The sequence below is a fragment of the Triticum dicoccoides genome, chromosome 4B (genome assembly GCF_002162155.2).
Source record: "Triticum dicoccoides isolate Atlit2015 ecotype Zavitan chromosome 4B, WEW_v2.0, whole genome shotgun sequence".
NCBI classification, from domain to species: domain Eukaryota; kingdom Viridiplantae; phylum Streptophyta; class Magnoliopsida; order Poales; family Poaceae; genus Triticum; species Triticum dicoccoides.
In genome coordinates this window covers 515,381,356-515,404,101 of record NC_041387.1, presented here as the reverse complement: position 1 = coordinate 515,404,101, position 22,746 = coordinate 515,381,356, and positions in this window count along the sequence as shown.

Here is a 22,746-nt window from a genome sequence, read left to right as displayed (position 1 = left end):
GACCTCTATATTTTTATTGTTTTCTTTGTTTTTTCATTTTCTCCGGTTTTAGTTTGTTTCCTTCTTGATTTATGTCAATTTCCATTCTTTACCATCAGTTTTCTTTGGTTTTATTTTCTATTGTTTTATTTGTTTTTCTTTTTGGTTTTGTTGGGTTTCTTAGTTTCTTTGTCAATTCTATTGGTTTCTTTTATATGCACGTTTAAAATCATTGAAATGCATGACTAACATTTTCTGAAAACTAAAACCTTTTGTCTTCTTTTTTCCATACACATTGGCCATTTATGCATGTATCTTTCAAATATAGTCCTAATATGTGTTTAACATTTTTCGAACATAAGAATACATGGTCAACATTGTTCAGTGCACAGTGAACATTCTTTTATGGCAATAAACATTCACACACAGTGTACATTCTTCGTATACGCCAGAATTTTTAATACATGTTTTAATAATTTAAAATACAAAGTGATTTTTTCAAATATATGATTTTATATCTACTTCTATTTTAGTGTATGTTGCAAATTTTCCTTATACACCTGGAAATATTTTATACATGTTTAACATTTTGTAAATACATGATAAACATTCCTTTTTATATGCATTGTATTTTTTATACATTTTTCGTATATATGACAAACATTTTGTAGCAAATAAAACATTTTTAAAATGAACAGTTATTTTTTTCAAATTTTTAGTTAACATATTATATACAAGATACATTTTTTCATACACATTCTATAATATTTTGTATACATTTTTGTACCCGAGGAACATTGTCGCGTACACGTCAAGCTTTTTTTACATGCTTGATTAAAAAATTTAAATATATTATGTAATTTTTTTAATGTATATATATTTAGAATATTTGGAAGTACAAATAAAGTAAAGAAATAAAACAAAAAGGAAAAGGAAAATCATGAAAAAAAGAAAAAAGAAAACAAGGTTGTGGCTTGTTGCCTCGCGAGCTCGCCCTCAAGCGAGCCTTCCATACGTCCTACAAGCAAAACATAGGGGTGGCCTTGCGCGTTACTTCCTATTTGACGCATTCTGTGTCGGGGCGACCCGAAGAGCTTAGTGGGCCGGGGCCCCTTTAGCGGTTATCGTGGGGGCGGTTTTCTCCCTGTTTTGGGAACCTTCTGGAAGGTTCCTCGAACCGGTTTTTCTTTTTCCCTGTTGTTTTTCGAGGCTGGTTTTCTTTCTGGTTTTTCCTGTTTCGGTTTTTCCTCTGTTTCTTTTTTTTTCGGTTTTATCTTTTCTCTGTGTTTCTTCTTTTCTTTTTCTTTTTTGAAAAATTCGCAAATGTATCAAATGTTTAGAATTCAAAATTGTTCCCAAATATGAAAATATTTTCGGGGTTTTAAAAAAATTCATGTTTCCAAAAATGTTCACAAATTCTAGAAAAACTGTTTGTGTTTTAAAAAATGTTCCCAGATTTTAAAAAATGTTTCCGTATTCAAAATGTTCGTAAAATTAAAAAATGTCACATTTTCAAAAAATGTTCGTAACTTTCATAACAAATTCATGGTTTTCAAGATAATGTTCACAATTTGGAAAATGTCGGTCTTTTTAAAAAATGTCCGCGCTTTCAAAACAATGTTCATCCTTGTGAAAAATGTTCGCCTTCCAAAACAATGTCTTTTCTGAAAAAATGTTCATGCAATCAATACAATGTTTGCAATTTTCAAAAATTAAAAAAATGTCCGCACAATTCAATAAATGTTCAAATTCTTTAAAATAAATTCTTGTTTTAAAAATGTTCCAGAATTTTGAAAAATGTTTTTTTATTCAAAATGTTTGTATATTTGAAAAATCTCACATTTTCAAAAATTGTTTTTAAATTTCAAAACAAATTTATGTTTTTCAAGATAATGTTCACAATTTGGAAAACGTTCGTCTTTTTGAAAACTGTTCGCGCTTTCAAAACAATGTTCGTCTTTGTGAAAAAAATTCGCACTTCCAAAATAATGTTCATCTTTTCTAAAAAATGTTCGTGCAAACAAAACTACATTTGGAATTTTCAAAAATGCGCGCACAATACAAAAAATATTTGTTTCTTCAGAAAAACCTTATATTTTTGAACCATTTCATATATATTATTTTGAAGTGTTCGTGCTTTCAAAAACAACTCGAAATTTGAAGTATTCGGTTTTTAAAAAATGCAATAGCTACAGTACTCCTACTGTGTCCTTTTATTTGTCTAAAATATGTAGGAGTACATACGAGTAGTTAGTTGTTAAATTGCTGCGCTGCGTATATATCAACAAACTTTGGTTGGTCTGTTGGCTAACGCCGCGCGCGCTTCCGGTGGAGGTCCATTGTTCGATTCCGTTCAAGCGCACGCTTTTTTTGCCTTTCGTATTTTCTGTTCTGCGGTACAGTGCACTCTGGGCCGGCCCATTTCAAACCCGCCCTGTGCGTTTGCTTGACAGTATGCCGCATAACGCGACACATAGGAGCTCCCCCCTTGCGCTGCATTCGTGCATAGTACTCGGTTGCTCTGACTGGGTACTGTGCAACCCGGATGGACCATAAAGTCTGGTTTTATCTATTCCAATTAAACATGAGTATGGATAATATAAAATGTCATATCACTTCCTAAAATTCCCAGAAAAAAGTATAAAAATATTAGGACTAGCATAGATGAAAGGAAACAAATTCTGACCTCAGAGTTAAATAAAATAGGTAAAAAATTATAAAGTTTATTTTGGGCTTCACAAGCATTTCCAAAAAAATAATTAGGGTTCTAAATTATTCACAAAATATTTTAAACTCTAAAATAAATAATTTCTAGAAAATGATACAACATTTTTAAAAGCTTGAGCAAGCATGTTATACAGTACATTTTCATTTCTTTAAATGTACAGTGAACACTTTGGAAAAAATTAAATATTTTCTTATATATATATTTATTACTTTTAAAATAAATAATAATAAATACGTAAATAAGCACATGACTTCAGCATAACAATGCCAATCAATGGGTTGGCTCCCTAGAGTCGACCTTGCATATGAGTTAAACATGGCAATGGGAACACGCAACCAGCGAAGCGGGCGGGTAAAAGCCCTATTAGGTTAAGGGTTTGGGAAAAATAAATAATCATGAGCTTATAATGGGAAAAAATTATACCCATTAGGTAAGCTAGGTACGGGTATGGGAAGGCAATACCCATACCCGCGTACCTACGTACCCGTATACTAATTCCTTCTAACAGGTAGGTCCCATGTGTTATTCATTAAAGGAAAAAAAAACCCTAGCCGCTTACCCTAGGCTAACGCAACCACCAACCACAACCCAAAATCTGTTCTTCTTGATCTTGTTTAAGTGCGTTGATCTTGTTTTGTGAACTTATGATTTTATCTCTCATTTTATTGATCTTATTATGTAGTTTTCTTCATTTGACCATTTTAAAGTAGGGACTACAGAAGTATCTTCAATAAAAGAAAATTAGAGAAAATTATGTACCTCTTGTTTGTTTTATAATTGAAAAAAAGATGAAATAACATACGTGAACATTTCTCTAGAAAGTTCACTTACAAGCTACTCATCCTTGAATGTAATTGGACATTGTTTAGTGTCATCTAGTTTATTCTTATTTACGTCCACTTTAAAAGACTAATACCATTCTTTTTATTCCATCACACAATAAATCATTATATATATGTGTGTGTTGGAATGTAAAATATGGTATATATGTGTTGGAATGTTAAAATATGGTATACATGTGCTGAAATATTGAAGTACACATGCTGAAAGTTGTGTATATATACGCGGAAACGTTGAAAAATACATGATGACGTATGAATTGGGTAAGGTGGCCGAGATGGGTATTTTTACTCGGGGGTATTACCCGCATCCAGCCAGGTATGTGTGTGGAAACAGTTTAAAACCCAAAATGCGGGTATGGGTACATGTCTGGACGAAAAATATTGATACGGGTACGGATTTGGGCGACCATACCCGCACCCAAACCCGAGGAGTCGTGAGGCGGCACAAAGCTGAGCCCCGGGACCCCTTGCATAGGTTAGAGTTAGTTTGGGTTAGTTTGGACTCAACTAACCCAAAAATATTCAAACATGGAGGGTTAGTTTGGGTTAGATGCATCTAACCCATCCAAAAAAAACTAACCCATCTAAGAGGTGCTTATTTGGGTTAGTTCTTCTTGGGACCACTAAAAAAAATACATCTTTCTCTCGCTCTCCCGCAGCAGCCCCGCCCTATCCTTCCGTTCCAAACCCACCGTCTCCCCGCGGCCCCGTCTGGCCGCCGGTAAGTAGTCGCGGCTCCTTGCGCGGCCGGTCTCCATCGGCCTCGGCCAGCGCGGCTCCTTGCACAGGGATGGCAGACTCGGCCGGCGGGCTGCGCGAGAGGCCAGCGCGACTCCTTCCCGGGGCCTCGGTCAATGCAGCTCTCGGCCAAATGATTGAGAAAAAGCATTTATTGTCAATCTAACCCTGCCATCCAAACACCTTTTTGTTAGAGTTAGTTCAGGGTTAGTTCAGAGTTAGAATCTAACTCTAACCTCTAACTAAGTTAGAGTATCCAAACAGGGGCTAGTCATCCCCTGACATGCACAGGAACATGATTAGACTCACTCTGCACATTTTATAATCGAACCAAAAAACATACCGAACAAAAGAACATTCACACGCTCAGGCACAATCCTAAATAGACCTCACATCTACTCTTCACCACGCCAGTAAGCGAGGTGGTACAAAAAGTTGATGCCATCTTTCGTATACATTAAATCCATGCATGCATATATACTTATATTGTATAGTATACTATTTGTAAAAAAAGTATGTGCTTTGAGTCATAACATTGTAAATTATTATTATGTTATTTTTTAATTCGCGTCAACTTTGGTTATTACGGTGTATACCGAAACCGAGCCATATTTTAATTTCATACCGTATTTACAAAAAATATCAATATCGTACAAACCAAAAAAAACATATAAACCAAATGCACAGAGTTAAGGAACACGAAGCAGCCACTGTTATCCAAATAATATTCAAAGTTTTTTCAGCCTATTAGTTTTGAAGAAGTCATATTATCTTCTCCCATGGTGCTTTGAATATTTTAATGATCCAAGTTAAATCCAAAAAAATGAATATTTGAGAACTCCTTTCATTCCCCAGGACAGTTTGGAAGTGTACTTGTATTTCATTTCAATGATTAGCAGTTGTCGACGAAATGCCTGGTCCTGCCTCTCTGTAGTTAGCATGATGAGTGTATATTGGTTTACCCATGAATGACACGAACTACCCCATCATGAGTTGGAATGTCCATGGTCTAAACACACCGGCGCGCCGTGCAGTCATATGTGATACTGCAAACACGCACAAGCTTGCAATCCTATGCCTTCAGGAAACTAAGATTGAGTGCTGGTCGCCAGCCCTAGCTAGAGAAGTAGGGGGTGCAAGGCTTGACGACTGCGTCGTTCTCCCAGCGATGGGGACGCGTGGAGGGGTCGCAATCTTTTGGAACTCCACTTTAGTCTCTGTCCAGTCTCAAGCTATAGGGCAATTCTCAATCACAGCCAAAGTAGCACTTGTGAACTCCTCGGCCTCCTACTGGCTGACCACGGTGTATGGGCCTGCTGACGAAGCACGGAAAGATGATTACCTCGCAGAGATTGCAAGCGTGGCGCCCCCACCTGGTGAAGCATGGTTAATCAATGGCGACTTCAACATCATCTATGAGGCTAGAGATAAAAGCAATAGTAACATAAATCGCCGGGTCATGGGAAAGTTCAGAGCAGCCATAGACGGAGCTGGATTGCGTGAAATCAAATGCAAAGATCGTCGTTTTACTTGGAGCAACGAACGACGAGCCCCGACACTAGTTAGCATAGATAAATTCTTCTGCACCATCGCTTGGGAGGGCCTCTTCCCGACCTAGCTCCTTCACGCAGCCTCCACATCCTGTTCCGATCACTGCCCTTTACTACTGGCAGCGACTGCAGCCCCTTGACAGCCAGCTCGGTTCAGATTTGAAGCTTTCTGGCCCAGACATCCTCATTTCCATGAAACCATCGAGAGGGCATGGAACCGACCCACACTGGCACGCTGTGCTTTCGCCAGGCTGAACATCAAGATGACACGGGTGGCCAGAGACTTGAAGATCTGGAGTAAATCGCTATTCAGCAACGCCAAAGTGCAGCTACACCTCGCCACCAAAATTGTCTTGCGCTTAGACATAGCACAAGAGAATAGACGCTCTCAAATGAGGAATACCACCTTCGCAAATTACTAAAGCTACCAATTTTAGGACTGGCTGCAATCGAGAGGGCAAGAAAATGGCAAGCCTCCCGTGTTACATGGTTGCGGGCTGGAGACACCCCGACCGCCTTCTTCCAGGCAAAGATTAATTCTAGAAATAGAAAGAAGTTCATCCACACTCTGCATGGGCCTACAGGTGTGATCACTTCGCAGGAGGACAAGGAAGCACTAATCCACGATCACTTCAACTCCTTGCTGGGGACGTCAGTTCACCGCGACACCACCATCCACTGGAGCTCTCTCGACCTACCTCGCCTGCAAGGGGGAGGCTTAGACAACCCCTTCACAGAAGAAGAAGTATGGCTCGTGATCAAATCCTCTCCAGCCGAGCAATCACCGGGGCCGGACGGCTTCTCTGGCACCTTCTTCAGAGCTTGCTGGACTGACATCAAGGACGACGTCATAGCGGCATTTAGCGAATTCTACAATCTAGCTGGTAGGAGTTTTGCATCCATTAACATGGCCCTGGTGGCATGATCCCAAAGAAGGATGGGGCTTCCTCCATTGTTGATTTTTGGCCTATTAGCTTATTCACTCCGTCGCCAAACTGATCGCAAAGGTGCTCTCAATGCGGCTGGCCACGATTATCCATACGCTAATCTCCCGAGCGCAATCGGCTTTTCTCCGGACCAAATGTATCCACGATAGCTTCCTCTACGTCCAGAATTGTGTCAAGTGATACGTCTCCATGGTATCTATAATTTTTGATTGTTCCACACCAATATTATTCAACTTTCATATACTTTTGGCAACTTTTTATACTATTTTTGGGACTAACATATTGATCCAGTGCCTGTTCCTGTTTGTTGCATGTTTTATGTTTCACAGAAACCCCATATCAAACGGAGTCCAAACGGGATAAAAATGGATGGAGGATATTTTTAGAATATTTATGATTTTGGGGAAGAAAAATCAACGTGAGACGGTGCCCGAGGGGGCCACGAGGCAGGGGGGCACACCCCAGGGGGCAGGCGCGCCCCTGACCCTCGTGGGCACCCCGTAAGGTGGTTGATGCTCTTCTTTTGCCGCAAGAAAGCTAATTTTCGAAGAAAAATCTTGGCGAAGGTTTCAATCCAATCGGAGTTACGGATCTCCGGATATATAAGAAACGGTGAAAGGGCGGAATACCAGAATGCAGAAAAAGAGAGAGACAGAGAGACAGATCCAATCTCAGAGGGGCTCTCGCCCCTCCCACGCCATGGGATCCAAGGACCAGAGGGGAAACCCTTCTCCCATCTAGGGAGAAGGGCAAGGAAGAAGAAGAAGGGGGGCTCTCCCCCCTTGCTTCCGGTGGCGCCAGAACACCGCCGGGGCCATCATCATCACTGCGATCTACACCAACAACTTCACCGCTCTCATCACCAACTCTTCCCCCCTCTATGCAGCGGTGTAACCCCTCTTTTATCCGCTGTAATCTCTACTTAAACATGGTGCTCAACACTATATATTATTTCCCAATGATGTATGGCTATCCTATGATGTTTGAATAGATCCTCTTTGTCCTATGGGTTAATTGATGATCGTGATTGGTTTGAGTTGCATGTTTTATTATTGGTGTTGTCCTATAATGCTCCCCGTGTCGCGCAAGCGTGAGGGATTCCTGTTGTAGGGTGTTGCAATATGTTCATGATTCGCTTATAGTGGGTTGCTTGAGTGATAGAAGCATAAACCCGAGTAAGGGGGTTGTGGCGTATGGGATAAAGGGGACTTGATGCTTCAATGCTATGGTTGGGTTTTACCTTAATGATCTTTAGTAGTTGCGGATGCTTGCTAGAGTTCCAATCATAAGTGCATATGATCCAAGAAGAGAAAGTATGTTAGCTTATGCCTCTCCCTCAAATAAAATTGCAATAGTGATTACCGGTCTAGTTATCGATTGCCTAGGGACAAATAACTTTCTCGTGACAAAAAGCTCTCTACTAAAATTAACTTAGTTGTGTCTTCATCTAAACAGCCCCTATTTTTTATTTACATGCTCTTTATTATCTTGCAATCATATCCAACAACACCTACAAAGTCCTTCTAGTTTCATACTTGTTCTAGGTAAAGCGAATATTAGGCGTGCGTAGAGTTGTATCGGTGGTCGATAGAACTTGAGGGAATATTTGTTCTACCTTTAGCTCCTCGTTGGGTTCAACACTCTTACTTATCGAAAGAGGCTACAATTGATCCCCTATACTTGTGGGTTATCAAGACCTTTTTCTGGCGCCGTTGCCGGGGAGTTATAGTGTGGGGTGAATATTCTCGTGTGTGCTTGTTTGCTTTATTACTAAGTAATTTTTATTTGCTGTTCTAAGTTGTTCTCTATCTTTAGTTATGGATATGGAACACAAAATACCAAAAAAATTAGGTGTACTTGCTACTCATGGAGATGGGGAACCTCCTAAAACCCTCGATGCTGGTTATGTGAAAAATATTATGTACTACTTTGATAATCCTAAGAAAACCCCATTCAATTATATTATGGGAGACACGTTGGATCAATGTGAATACTTTAGGGATTATCGCTTGACACAAAAAAGAAAAATATTATGGGATCAAATTCATATGTTGCATTGGTATGCTCGGGAACTATGCTTGAGATATGATTATACTTGTTGCTCTAGGATGAAGGCTCCGCACCTTTCCTTTTCATGCAAATTTAATGATAATGAAACCTTGGCTTCTTGTGCTAATGGTATATATGATTACTATGATGTGGACAAATAGAATAATTTGTTGCTTTTATGGGTGCTTATGAGATTGAATCTTTGTTTAAAACGTGTGAAAATATTGATGATGCTGTTTACAGACCTGAAAATTTTTCTATACTTAAATATTGCTATGAAAATTATGAATATAATGCCGATATTGATGCATTTATTGAGGAAGTCTCCGCTGTCCAAGAAGAGACTAATATTTTGCATGAGTCTATGGAAGAAGAAATTGATGAAAATGTGAGCTCATTGGATGAAAAAGATGATGAGGAGAGCGAAGAACAAAAGGAGGAAGAGCGGATTAGCTACCCGTACCCACCTTCTAATGAGAGTAACTCTTCAACTCATACATTGTTTAATTTCCCTTCGTGCTTACCGAAGGATGATTGCTATGATGATTGTTATGATCCCGTTGATTCTCTTGAAATACCCCTTTTTGATGATTCTTGCTATGCTTGTGGCCAACATGCCAATATGAATTATGCTTATGGAGATGAACTTGCTATAGTTCCTTATGTTAAACATGAAATTGTTGCTATTGCACCCACGCATGATAGTCCTATTATCTTTTTGAATTCTCCCAACTACACTATATCGGAGAAGTTTGTCTTTATTAAGGATTATATTGATGGGTTGCGTTTTACCATTGCACATGATAATTTTGATGAATGTGATATGCATGTGCTTGCTGCTCCTACTTGCCGTTTCCAATACGATAAAATTGCAAAAAACTGCTTATAATATGCATTGGCCTTTACTATGTGTGCATGAATTGTTATTTTATGACATGCCGATGAATAGGAAGAGAGTTAGACTTCGTTTTTGCATGATATATGTTACTTTGTGCTCACTACTAAATCACAAATCATTGTTAATTAAAATTGGCTTTGATATACCTTGGGATCCGGGTGGATCCATTACTTGATCACTATATGCCTAGCTTAATGGCTTTAAAGTAAGCGCTGCCAGGGAGACAACCCGGAATTTTTAGAGAGTCATTTATTTCTATTGAGTGCTTTTATATAGTTTAAAAACAAAAAAAATAAAGAGGGGGACCCAAAACTTTTCAAAAAGGAAAGTGAAAGTGAGAGAGACAAGCATTGTTGAAGTGGGAGAGCTCCTTGAACTTTGTTCATGATCATGGAAACTTTGTGAATCTTAATTACAGAAAATTCTCATAAAAAATAATCATCCCCTTGTACAATTACATTGTATTATAAAAATAATGTGCCAAGGTTTGCCTTTAGGATGTTTACAATGCTTGTTGGTTTGTGCGGTGCAGGACAGAAACTTAGTCTGTAGTGCGCGATTTTACACTTTTTACTGGAACGTCAAACGGTTCTGAAACTTTTTGCACTGTCTTTCTGTACAAATTTTTTATTTTTCCTAATTTTGGTATAATTTGTGGGGTATCATAAGTATGGTGAATGTTCAGATTGCTACAGACTATTCTGTTTTCGACAGATTCTATTTTTGATGCATAGTTTACTTGTTTTGATGAAACTATCAATTTCTATCTGTGGATTAAGTCATGGAAAAGTTATATTACAGTATAAAAAATGCAAAAAAAATATTAATTGGTTTTCAAAAGTACTTAGAGTAGTGATTTGCTTTATTATACTAACGGATCTTACCGAGTTTTCTGTTGAAGTTTTGTGTGGATGAAGTGTTTGATCGAGGAGGTCTCGATATGAGGAAAAGGAAGAGAGGCAAGAGCTCAATCTTGGGGATGCCCAAGGCACCCAAAGTAAATATTCAAGGAGACTCAAGTGTCTAAGCTTGGGGATGCCCCGGAAGGCATCCCCTCTTTCTTCAACAAGTATCGGTATGTTTTCGGATTCGTTTCATTCATGCGATATGTGCAAATCTTGGAGGGTCTTTTGCATTTAGTTTTCACTTTTCTTTTATGCACAATGCTGGTATGAGATAGTACATGGTTGATTTATAGAATGCTCATTGCACTTCACTTATATCTTTTGAGTATGGCTTTATAGAATGCTTCATGTGCTTCACTTATATCATTTGAAGTTTGGATTGCCTGTTTCTCTTCACATAGAAAACCGCCATTTGTAGAATGCTCTTTTGATTCACCTATATTTGTTAGAGCATGGGCATATCTTTTGTAGAAAGAATTAAACTCTCTTGCTTCACTTATATCTATTTAGAGAGATGACAGGAATTGGTCATTCACATGGTTAGTCATAAAATCCTACATAAAACTTGTGCATCACTGAATATGGTATGTTTGATTCCTTGCAATAGTTTTGCGATATATAGATGATAATATGTGGGAGGTTCTAGTAGATGGTTGTGTTTAGTAAGGATATTGGTGTTAAGGTTTGTGATTCCCAAAGCATGCACGTATGGTCTACTAAGCCAAATTGGCGTGCATTGTATTTTGATTGTTTATCTTTGCGTGAAGGTCAGGGGCGCGCGATGGTTAACTCCTACCAACCTCCCCCCTAGGAGCATGCATAGTAGTACTTTGCTTCGAGGGCTAATAAACTTTTGCAATAAGTATATGAGTTCTTTATGACTAATGTGAGTCCATGGATTATACGCACTCTCACCCTTCCATCATTGCTAGCCTCTTCGATACCATGCATTGCCCTTTCTCACCTCGAGAGTTGGTGCAAACTTCGCCGGTGCATCCAAACCCCGTGATACGATACGCTCTATCACACATAAGACTCCTTATATCTTCCTCAAAACAGCCACCATACCTACCTATCATGGCATTTTCATAGCCATTCCGAGATATATTGCCATGCAACTTCCATCATCATCATATACATGACCTGAGCATTCATTGTCATATTGCTTTGCATGATCATAAGATAGCTAGCATGATGTTTTCATGGCTTGTCCATTTTCTATATCATTGCTATGCTAGATCATTGCACATCTCGGTACACCGCCGGAGGCATTCATGTAGAGTCATATCCTTGTTCTAGATATCAAGTTGTAATATTGAGTTTTAATAAATAAAGTGTGATGATCATCATTAGAGCATTGCCCCCCCCCAAAGGAGAGGCCAAAGAAGCCTAAATACATAAAAAAAGGGGGGGCCAAAGAAGCCCATCAAAAAAGGGGCAATGTTACTATCCTTTTACCACACTTGTGCTTCAGAGTAGCACCATGTTCTTCATATAGAGAGTCTCCTATATTGTTACTTTCATATACTGGTGGGAATTTTCATTATAGAACTTGGCTTGTATATTCCGATGACGGGCTTCCTCAAATGCCCGAGGTCTTCATGAGCAAGCAAGTTGGATGCACACCCACTTAGTTTCAGTTTGAGCTTTCATACACTTATAGCTCTTAGTGCATCCGTTGCATGGCAATCCCTACTCCTCGCATTGACATCAATTGATGGGCATCTCCATAGCCCGTTAATTAGCCGCGTCGATGTGAGACCTTCTCCCTTTTTGTCTTCTCCACATAAACCTCCACCATCATATTCTATTCCACCTATAGTGCTATATCCATGGCTTGCACTCATATATTGCATGAAGGTTGAAAAAGCTGAAGCGCGTTAAAAAATATGAACCAATTGCTTAGCTGACACCGGGATAGGCATGAGGGGTACCTTCTGTTAAGAAAAGGAAGCATACAAGACTATATGATTTTGTAGGGATAATGTTCCGTAAGCATTGATATTTTGAAAGGCATGATTGTTTGTTGGGATGCCGGATCTCTGGATATATAAGAAACGGTGAAAGGGCAGAATACCGGAACTCAGAAACAGAGAGAGACAGAGAGACAGACCCAATCTCGGAGGGGCTCTCGCCCCTCCCACGCCATGGGAGCCAAGGACCAGAGGGTAAACCCTTCTCCCATCTAGGGAGAAGGTCAAGGAAGAAGAAGAAGAAGGGGGCTCTCTCCCCCTTGCTTCCGGTGGCGCCGGAACATCGCCGGGGCCATCATCATCACCGCGATCTACACCAACAACTTCACCGCCCTCACCACCAACTCTTCCCCCCTCCATGTAGCGGTGTAACCCCTCTTTTACCCGCTGTAATCTCTACTTAAACATGGTGCTCAATGCTATATATTATTTCCCAATGATGTATGGCTATCCTATGATGTTTGAGTAGATCTGTTTTGTCCTATGGGTTAATTGATGATCGTGATTGGTTTGAGTTGCATGTTTTATTATTGGTGCTGACCTATTGTGCTCTCTGTGTCGCGCAAGCGTGAGGGATTCTCGCTTTAGGGTGTTGCAATATGTTCATGATTCGCTTATAGTGGGTTGCTTGAGTGACAGAAGCATAAACCCAAGTAAGGGGGTTGTGGCGTATGGGATAAAGGGGACTTGATGCTTCAATGCTATGGTTGGGTTTTACCTTAATGATCTTTAGTAATTGTGGATGCTTGCTAGAGTTCCAATCATAAGTGCATATGATACAAGAAGAGAAAGTATGTTAGCTTATGCCTCTCCCTCAAATAAAATTGCAATAGTGATTACCGGTCTAGTTATCGATTGCCTAGGGACAACTAACTTTCTCGTGACAAAAAGCTCTCTACTAAAACTAACTTAGTTGTGTCTTCATCTAAACAACCCCTACTTTTTATTTACATGCTCTTTATTATCTTGCAATCCTATCCAACAACACCTACAAAGTCCTTCTAGTTTCATACTTGTTCTAGGTAAATCGAACGTTAGGCGTGCGTAGAGTTGTATCGGTGGTCGATAGAACTTGAGGGAATATTTTTTCTACCTTTAGCTCCTCATTGGGTTCGACACTCTTACTTATTGAAAGAGTCTACAATTGATCCCCTATACTTGTGGGTTATCAAGATCAAGCCACTCCATAGAAAGAAAACCCCGGCCCTGCTACTAAAACTTGACATTGCCAAGGCTTTCGACAACGTGTCATGGGAATACATACTAGAGTTGCTGCAAAAGCTAGGTTTTAGTGCTAGATGGAGAGATTGGATTGCCCTCCTACTCTCTACCTCATGATCGTCCTTGTTGCTAAATGGCATCCCTGGCAGGTGGATCCTTCACCGTCGAGGATTGCGACAAGGCGACCCCCTTTCGCCCTTCCTATTCATCCTAGCGATCGACCCTCTGTAGCATTCTACTGGAGGCTAAGCGGCAACTGATCGCGCCATTACCAGGAAGGGAACTAAAGCTTCGAATCAGTCTCTACGCTGACGATGCAATCATCTTCGCCAACCCCGTGCAACACGACATAGATGCACTCCTAGACATCCTTAAAGACTTTGGAAAATCAACAGGCCTGCATATAAACCCATCCAAATCGTCGGCCCTCCCCATTAGGTGCGAGAATATAGACCTAATGAATGTGCTACAAAACTTTGGGGGTAATCTAGGACAGTTTCCCACTACCTACCTCGGGATCCCAATCACCATTGCTTGGTTGAGACTGGCAAACCTGCAGTTCATCATAGATAGAATCAAAGCAAGATTGGCAGGCTGGAAGGGCAAGTTACTACCCATTGCCAGTAGGAGAGTGCTGGTTTGATGTGTTCTTAGCACCATGCCAACTTTTGCGCTCACTGTACTAAGAGTTCCCAAGAAGTTGCTGAAAGAAATTGACAAGTGCAGACGCCGGTTCTTATGGAAGCAAGACGATGAGCTAACAGGGGCCAGCAACATGGTCAGCTGGCCGATGGTGTGTGCGCCTCTCTAGAGGGGGCCTGGGCATCCCGGACCTGGATCGCTTCAGCCGCGCCTTGAGGCTGCGATGGCTCTGGATATTTGGGCAGACCCGAATCACCCATGGGTGGGCATGACACCACCATGCAACGAGGAAGACAAAACTCTGTTTGCGGATGCGACGACAGTCTCAATTGGAGATGGCTCAACAGCCCTATTCTGGCACTCCTCCTGGATCGACCCAAACACACTGGCCTCTGCCTACCCAGCCCTCCTCAGCCACTCAAAGCGCAAGGAACAGGACAGTAAGAGATGCACTTTGAGGTGACACTTGGATTGAAGATCTGAGACATGGTGACACACAGCCGCTGCTGTAGCAGTTCGTCGAGCTCAACCGCTTGATCATCGCCGCTGCCCCAGATCTCCGGGAAGGAGAGAGGGATACAATATGATGGAACCATGAGGCAACAGGGAAGTACACGTCCAGCTCGGCCTATGCTATGCAGTTCTAGGGATGGGTTGTGTCAGATTTGGATGAACTCATTTGGAAAGCATGGGCACCAGGGAACATCAAATTCTTTGCTTGGCTGTTGTTGCACGATCGCTTCTAGAAAAATGATCGTCTCCAGAGACACAGTTGGCTAAACAATTATTTCTTCCAGCTCTGCGTCCGCAACTTGGAGTCGGCCCACCACTTTCTCTAGAATTGCCGAACAGCCGTCAAGGTCTAGGGCATGGTGGGAGCAAGAAAAGGATGCCGACAGCTAGCTCCACATCACTCATGGCAAAAATCCACCTCTCCAGTGATCATGCAATGGATCATCAGTAAGACCCTGCTGTCGGTGTCAAAACCGGCAGATCTCGGGTAGGGGGTCCCGAACTGTGCGTCTGAGGTTGATGGTAACAGGAGGCGGGGGACACGATGTTTACCCAGGTTCGGACCCTCTCTATGGAGGTAATACCCTACTTCCTGCTTGATTGATCTTGATGAATATGAGTATTACAAGAGTTTATCTACCACGAGATCGTAATGGCTAAAACCCTAGAAGTCTAGCATGGATGATTATGATTGCCTCTACGGACTAAGCCCTCCGATTTATATAGACATCGGAGGGGACTAGGGTTGTACAAAGTCGGTTAGGAATCTTCATATCCAGGCGCCAAGCTTGCCTTCCACGCCAAGGAGAGTCCCATCCAGACACGGGAGAGAGTCTTCGGTCTTATATCTTCACAACCCATCAGTCCGGCCCATGTCAACAGGCCGGACGCCCGAGGACCCCTTAATCCAGGATTCCCTCAGTAGACACCGAACCAGTCTTTCAATGATGATGAGTTTGGCGCGCAGATTGTCTTCGGCATTGCAAGGCGGGTTCCTCCTCCGAATTCTTCAAAGTACCTGACTTAAAGAGCAATATTTGGCTTTCCATTCAATGTCGCGCCCATCGGCTTCCACACCTTCATGACTCCAGCTTCCACGTGTCGAGCGAATACGAGAGGTCGGGGTATTTTTGCACATATCACCCTGACCATGTAAGAAAGGTGTCTATTTAAAGAGATTGGGATCTTCATATCCATTCCACACCGAGCGAGGAATCCTCAGAGCTTGCTAGGAGAAACCATTCCAACATGGCTAGTGCTCCCAGCTCTTCCTCCCGTCCCCACGGCCCCGAAAAAGGCGATTGGGAGAAATGTTCTGTATCCCACAGTCAGCTAGTGAAACTGCAGACACATGGATTTCTTCCCCCCGCGGATCTAGTCCCGGTTCGAGCATGATTGACTTCCTTTGACGGTGGGGCTTAGGCGGAGAGTTTCCCCAATCCATCCAGGGGGGAACGAGTGTGCTTTGTCCCCTACTTGTTGAGAGGCGTTGGTTCCAATCCACCCGTTCCTCTGAGGACTTCTGGAGTATTATGGCCTCCAACTGCACAATTTCACTCCTGCTTCCATCCTGCACATCGCGGGTTACGTTGCTCTTTATGAGCTATTCCTGGGTTGTGAGGCCCATTTTGAATTATGGAGGACACTATTCTACCTCGTCCCTCGTAGTCAAGAGGGATCAATATTTGAAGTGGGCGGAGCCAAGGTATGGCGCATCGCTGGGACTGGATACCTGTCCGGCACGCCGAAGAAGGCATCCAAAGAGTGGCCTTCCGAATGGTTCTATATCAAGGACGTCGCCCTTCCCGACCCAGTCTGAATGGGTCTTCCTGAATTTTCAAGAGTTCCGTTGAAGAAACGCCATAGCTAGCATCCTCGGAGCCTCGAGGAGGAAGATAGTGCGGAAGTACGTTAACTGATGAGCAAGATAAAGACGCTCGCCCAGTCCGTATTATCAATAGTCGAGGTAATGGCGACTTCCATAGTACAAGGGGTTCCGCCACTCCAATATAGAAGGCTTTCCATGTGGCACTATAATGGGGAAGATGACGCCTCCCGCTGCGGTCGGAAGGGTCCGGACACCCCCGCCGCTTTGGCCAAAATACTGGCCGAACTATACAAAGGGGAGGAAGAGGAATTCACTTGTATTAATCGCCAAGATGGATTATCCATGTACAATCCTCCTAGATGGGTGAGTTCCAATCCCACTACTCTACTCAATCTACTCCTTGAGTCACTTTCCATGGACATTAATCCATCCATTTGTAACAGGAATGGCGGAAGATCGCCAAGGGGATCCACAGCCCCGCCCCACAGCCAGATGACCACAACCGGGACCTTGACCCTCGATTCTAAGAGGATCCAGACATATTCATGACGCTCGAGGATGGGGTGTTCTACCAGGCGAGCTATGACGGCACAGAAGTGGCCATCACCGCCGACTATCCTGGTCTTCTCCCTGCCTCACACGTAAGTAACCAGGAGACATCTCTTCCAAAAGAGCTTCCTCATTACGCCTCACCCACCGCACTACCTCATGCTCCAAAGGGGAGGCGCTCGGCGCGCCATGCTGCACCTGAGGCGACTCACAAGAGAGCGGCGCCTATGCCGGGCAGGCCTTCGAAGAGGAAGGCAAATGAAAACACGGTCGAGCTTCATCAAAGAGGTATGGTTTTTTAAATACACTCCTTGGCTATCACATAGAAGTGTGGCATTGTCCGTTGTGTCTTATTAGGGAGAACGTTCGCCAGACTATGTCCGGGGATCCTGCCGGTCATGCCTCCACTAGCCAGGTTCCGGACCCTGCCTTAAGGATAGAGGCTGACGCGGGAGTGACACCGGATTGTCCTTCTGTAGAGGATTCGAACGATGTATCCATTACAAACTCTAAAGTGGAAAGTGCCATGAATCATCGGCGCCGGTGGGCCTCTCTTTGCGACCCCGGTTTTACAAAAGAGGCATTCAACGCCTTCAGCTCGGCTGATGCGTACATCCGAGCTACTCGAGATGTGCTTACCAGAGCCACACACCAACATTTGAAAGATATGCGGGTAAGTACACATTTGTACAAATCTGATAATTATATACCAGTAGCCCCCGAGACTTGAAACAGGTGATACAACTGACTTAAGGATCATTGTATAACCAGGTGCTCACAGAGAAGAACAACCTATTGTCTCAAGAGCTGGAAAAGTGTCGGACCCAGCTAGCTGCTGCGGCGGCTGAACTGGAGAAATCCAAGAAGGCATCGCCTGGTAATGTGTCCCTCCATCGAGAAAAAAAAGAATTATATACCAGCAATGCTAACACAGTTGCATATCTTATGGCAGGATCGTCAGATCATCCGGGAGAGGCACTGGAAGTCGCACAAGAGGGCGAACAAGGAGCCAAAAGGCAACAGGCTGCGGGCGAACGTATACTGACACGGGTCAGGGAGGAGAAAAACAAACTCCAGGATTCCAACACCCAGCTGGGCGAAGAACTGAAAGATGTGCGGGCCCAGCTGGCTGACTCCGTGAAGGAAAATAAGAGGCTGCGAGGCGGCATATTTAGTATGTGTTCAGCCTTACCTCCGTGTAATTAGGCGAGGAAAGGAACTGACAGAGTTATGTGTGTAGGTATGTTGACTGGCCGTCCCGAAGAGGAGATGTCCGAATCTTCGGGCGATCTACTACAAGAGCTGTCGCAAATGCACGAGCGAGATCGGCAGGCGATGCAAAGTGTTGCCAAGGCCTTATGGCCATCCGCATCCCCTCCAGGAAGTATGGAGGAGCTTGTACAACTATTCAAGGGAGCGCGGCGGCGTTTCCGATTGTGGAAGATATCGGCCTGCCGGGAAGGTGCGCGAGAGGCCTAGACCATGGTGAAAACATGGTACACCAAGCTTGATCCAAATCATATGGCCCTAGTCGGGCCTAAAGGGTCAGATGGAAAAGAAATTCCAGTTAGTTTGGTATATGACCAGGTAAAGACAGCCGCCAAGTATTCCCAACGGGATTGTAAGCTGGATATCCTGTTAGATGGCATAGAGGAAGAAGTTTTTGAGTCCAAGTGACTATGTACTTGATACGTCTCCAACATATCTACTTTTCCAAACACTTTTGCCCTTGTTTTGGACTCTAATTTGCATGATTTGAATGAAACTAACCCGGACTGACGCTGTTTTCAGCAGAACTTCCATGATGTTGTTTGTTGTGCAGAAAACAAAAGTTCTCGGAATGACCTAAAAATCCATGGAGATAAGTTTTGGAAAATATAAAAAATATTGGCGAAAGAATCAAGGCCAGGGGGTCCACACCCTGTCCACGAGGGTGGGGGGCGCGCCCTCCCCCTTGGGCGCACCCCCTATATCGTGGGCCTCCTGATGCTCCACCGACCTCAACTCCAACTCTATATATTCCGTTTCGCGGAGACGAAAATTAGATAGAAAGTTTCATTGCGTTTTACGATACGGAGCCGCCGCCAAGCCCTAATCTCTCTCGGGAGGGCCGATCTAGAGTCCGTCGGGGCTCCAGAGAGGGGGATTCGTCGCCGTCGTCATCATCAACCATCCTCCATCACAAATTTCATGATGCTCACCGCCGTGCGTGAGTAATTCCATTGTAGGCTTGCCGGACGGTGATGGGTTGGATGAGATTTACCATGTAATTAAGTTAGTTTTGTTAGGATTTGATCCCTAGTATCCACTATGTTCTGAGATTGATGTTGCTATGACTTTGCTATGCTTAATGCTTGTCATTAGGGCCCGAGTGCCATGATTTTAGATCTGAACCTATTATGTTTTCATGAATATATGTGAGTTCTTGATCCTATCTTGTAAGTCTACAGTCACCTATTATGTGTTATGATCCGACAACCCCAAAGTGACAATAATCGGGATACTTCTCGGTGATGACCATAGTTTGAGGAGTTCATGTATTCACTATGTGCTAATGCTTTGCTCCGGATCTCTATTAAAAGGAGGCCTTAATATCCCTTAGTTTCCACTAGGACCCCGCTGCCACGGGAGGGTAGGACAAAAGATGTCATGCAAGTTCTTTTCCATAAGCACATATGACTATATTCGGAATACATGCCTACATTACATTGATGAACTGGAGCTAGTTCTGTGTCACCCTATGTTATAGCTTTTACATGAGGAATCGCATCCGACATAATCATCCATCACTGATCCAATGCCTATGAGCTTTTCACATATTGTGTTTCGCTTATTTACTTTTCCGTTGCTACTGTTACAACAACTACAAAACTTCTATCTTTACTTTTGCCACTGTTACCATTACTATCATACTACTTTGCTACTAAATACTTTGCTGCAGATACTAAGTTATCCAGGTGTGGTTGAATTGACAACTCAACTGCTAATACTTAAGAATATTCTTTGGCTCCCCTTATGTCGAATCAATAAATTTGGGTTGAATACTCTACCCTCGAAAGCTGTTGCGATCCCCTACACTTGTGGGTTATCAAGACTAATTTCTGGCGCCATTGCCGGGGAGCATAGCTCTATTCTTTGAGTCATTTGGGATTTATATCTGTTGATCACTATGAGGAACTTTAAAGACGAAAGAACTAAGATTTTTCCCTCAACTATGAGGGGAGGTAAGGAACTGCCATCTAGCTCTGCACTAGATTCTCCTTCTGTTATTAGTAAGCTTGCGACACCTAAACCTGCTACTGCTTTGAATTCTGATGTGTCGCATGTTATTGATGATGCCACTTCTGCTATGCATGATACTTATGATGAAACTACTTCTATGCGTGATACTGCTGTGCCATTAGGTGAATTTCTTGATGAACAACTTGCTAGGGTTAGAGAGAATGAAATTATTGAAGATGCTATTATTGATGATAGTGATGATGAAAGTTCTCCCCCTGATTATGAATTACCTGTTGTTCCTGAGGGTTATGTTATGAATGAGGAAGCTACTAGAGCTATCTTTGCTTGCAAAGATAGATATGATCTTAAAAAGTTATTAGCTAAATGGAAGCAGCAATCTCTTAATGCTAGAATGAAACCTGACCCTGCTTTTGCTACTTCACCTATCTGTGTTACTGATAAGGATTATGAATTCTCTGTTGATCCTGAAATAATTACTTTGGTTGTATCTGATCCTTTTTATGGCCTTGAATCTGAAACTGTTGTGGCACATCTTACCAAGTTAAATGATATAGCCACCCTGTTTACTAACGATGAGAAGTCTCGCTATTATTATATCCTTAAGATATTTCCGTTCTCATTAAAGGGTGATGCTAATACTTGGTTTAATTTTCTTGATCCTGGTTGTGTGCGTAGTCCCCAAGATATGTTTTATTACTTCTCTGCTAAATATTTCCCTGCTCATAAGAAACAAGCTACCTTGCGGGAAATATATAATTTTGTGCAAATCAAAGAAGAGAGTCTCCCACAAGCTTGGGGGAGGCTTCTCCGATTACTCAATGCTTTGCCTGATCATCCTCTTAAGAAAAATGAAATACTTGATATCTTTTATAATGGACTAACCGATGCTTCCAAGGACTACTTGGATAGTTGTGCTGGTTGTGTTTTCAGGGAAAGAACGGTTGACCAAGCTGAATTACTATTGAATAATATGTTGACTAATGAAAATAATTGGACTCTTCCTGAGCCAATTCCTGAGACAATTCCCGAACCAATTAAGCCAACTCCTGAGACTATTCCTAAACCAACTCCAAAGAAGAGAGGTGTTCTATTTCTCAGTCCTGAAGATATGCAAGAGACAAAGAAATCAATGAAAGAAAAAGGTATTAAAGCTGAAGATGTTAAGAATTTACCTCCTATTGAATAAATACATGGTCTTAATATACCGCCTGTTGAAGAAACATATTGTCTTGATAACCCGACACAAGTAGTAAAGGTAAATTCTCTCTATAGATATGATAAAGTTGAAATCCCGTCTACTAAATTTCATAGCCCATGCTTAGATGAATTTGATGAATTTATGGCTAGACAAGAGAGTTTTAATGCTTATGTTGGTAGAGAATTAAAGAATAATGCTTTCGAGATAGGACGCTTGAGTGATTATATGGCTAGAGTTAAAGGTGAACTTAAACTCATTAGCAGATATGCTTCTATGGTTACCACTCAAGCTGAGCAAGTACTTAAAGCTCAAAGTGATTTGCTCGATGAATTAAATAATAAACATGACTTTGATATTAGAGTGGCTAGAATGACTCGGGAACCTTTGTATCCTGAAGGCCACCCTAAGAGAATCGAGCAAGATTCTCAGAGAAATAATTTAGAGGCACCTAGTTCTTCCAAAAAGAAGAAAAAGAAAAACGATAGGACTTTGCATGCTTCTAGTAAACCTGTTATAGACACACCTGAGAATCCCAATGATATTTCTATTTCTGATGCTGAAACACATTTAGGTGATGAACATGAACCTAGTGATAATGTTAATGATAATGTTCATGTTGATGCTCAACCTAGCAGAAATAATGAAGTAGAGATTGAACCTACTGTTGATCTTGATAACCCACAATCAAAGAACCAACATTATGATAAGAGATATTTTGTTGCCAGGAAGCACGGTAGGGAAAGAGAACCATGGGTTCAGAAACCCATGCCCTTTCCTCCTAAACCATCCAAGACAAAGGATGATGAGGATTTTGAGCGCTTTGCTGAAATGATTAGACCTATCTTCTTACGTATGCGCTTGACTGATATGCTTAAAGTAAATCCTTATGATAAGTATATGAAGGATATCATTACAAATAAAAGAAAGATACCGGAAGTTGAAA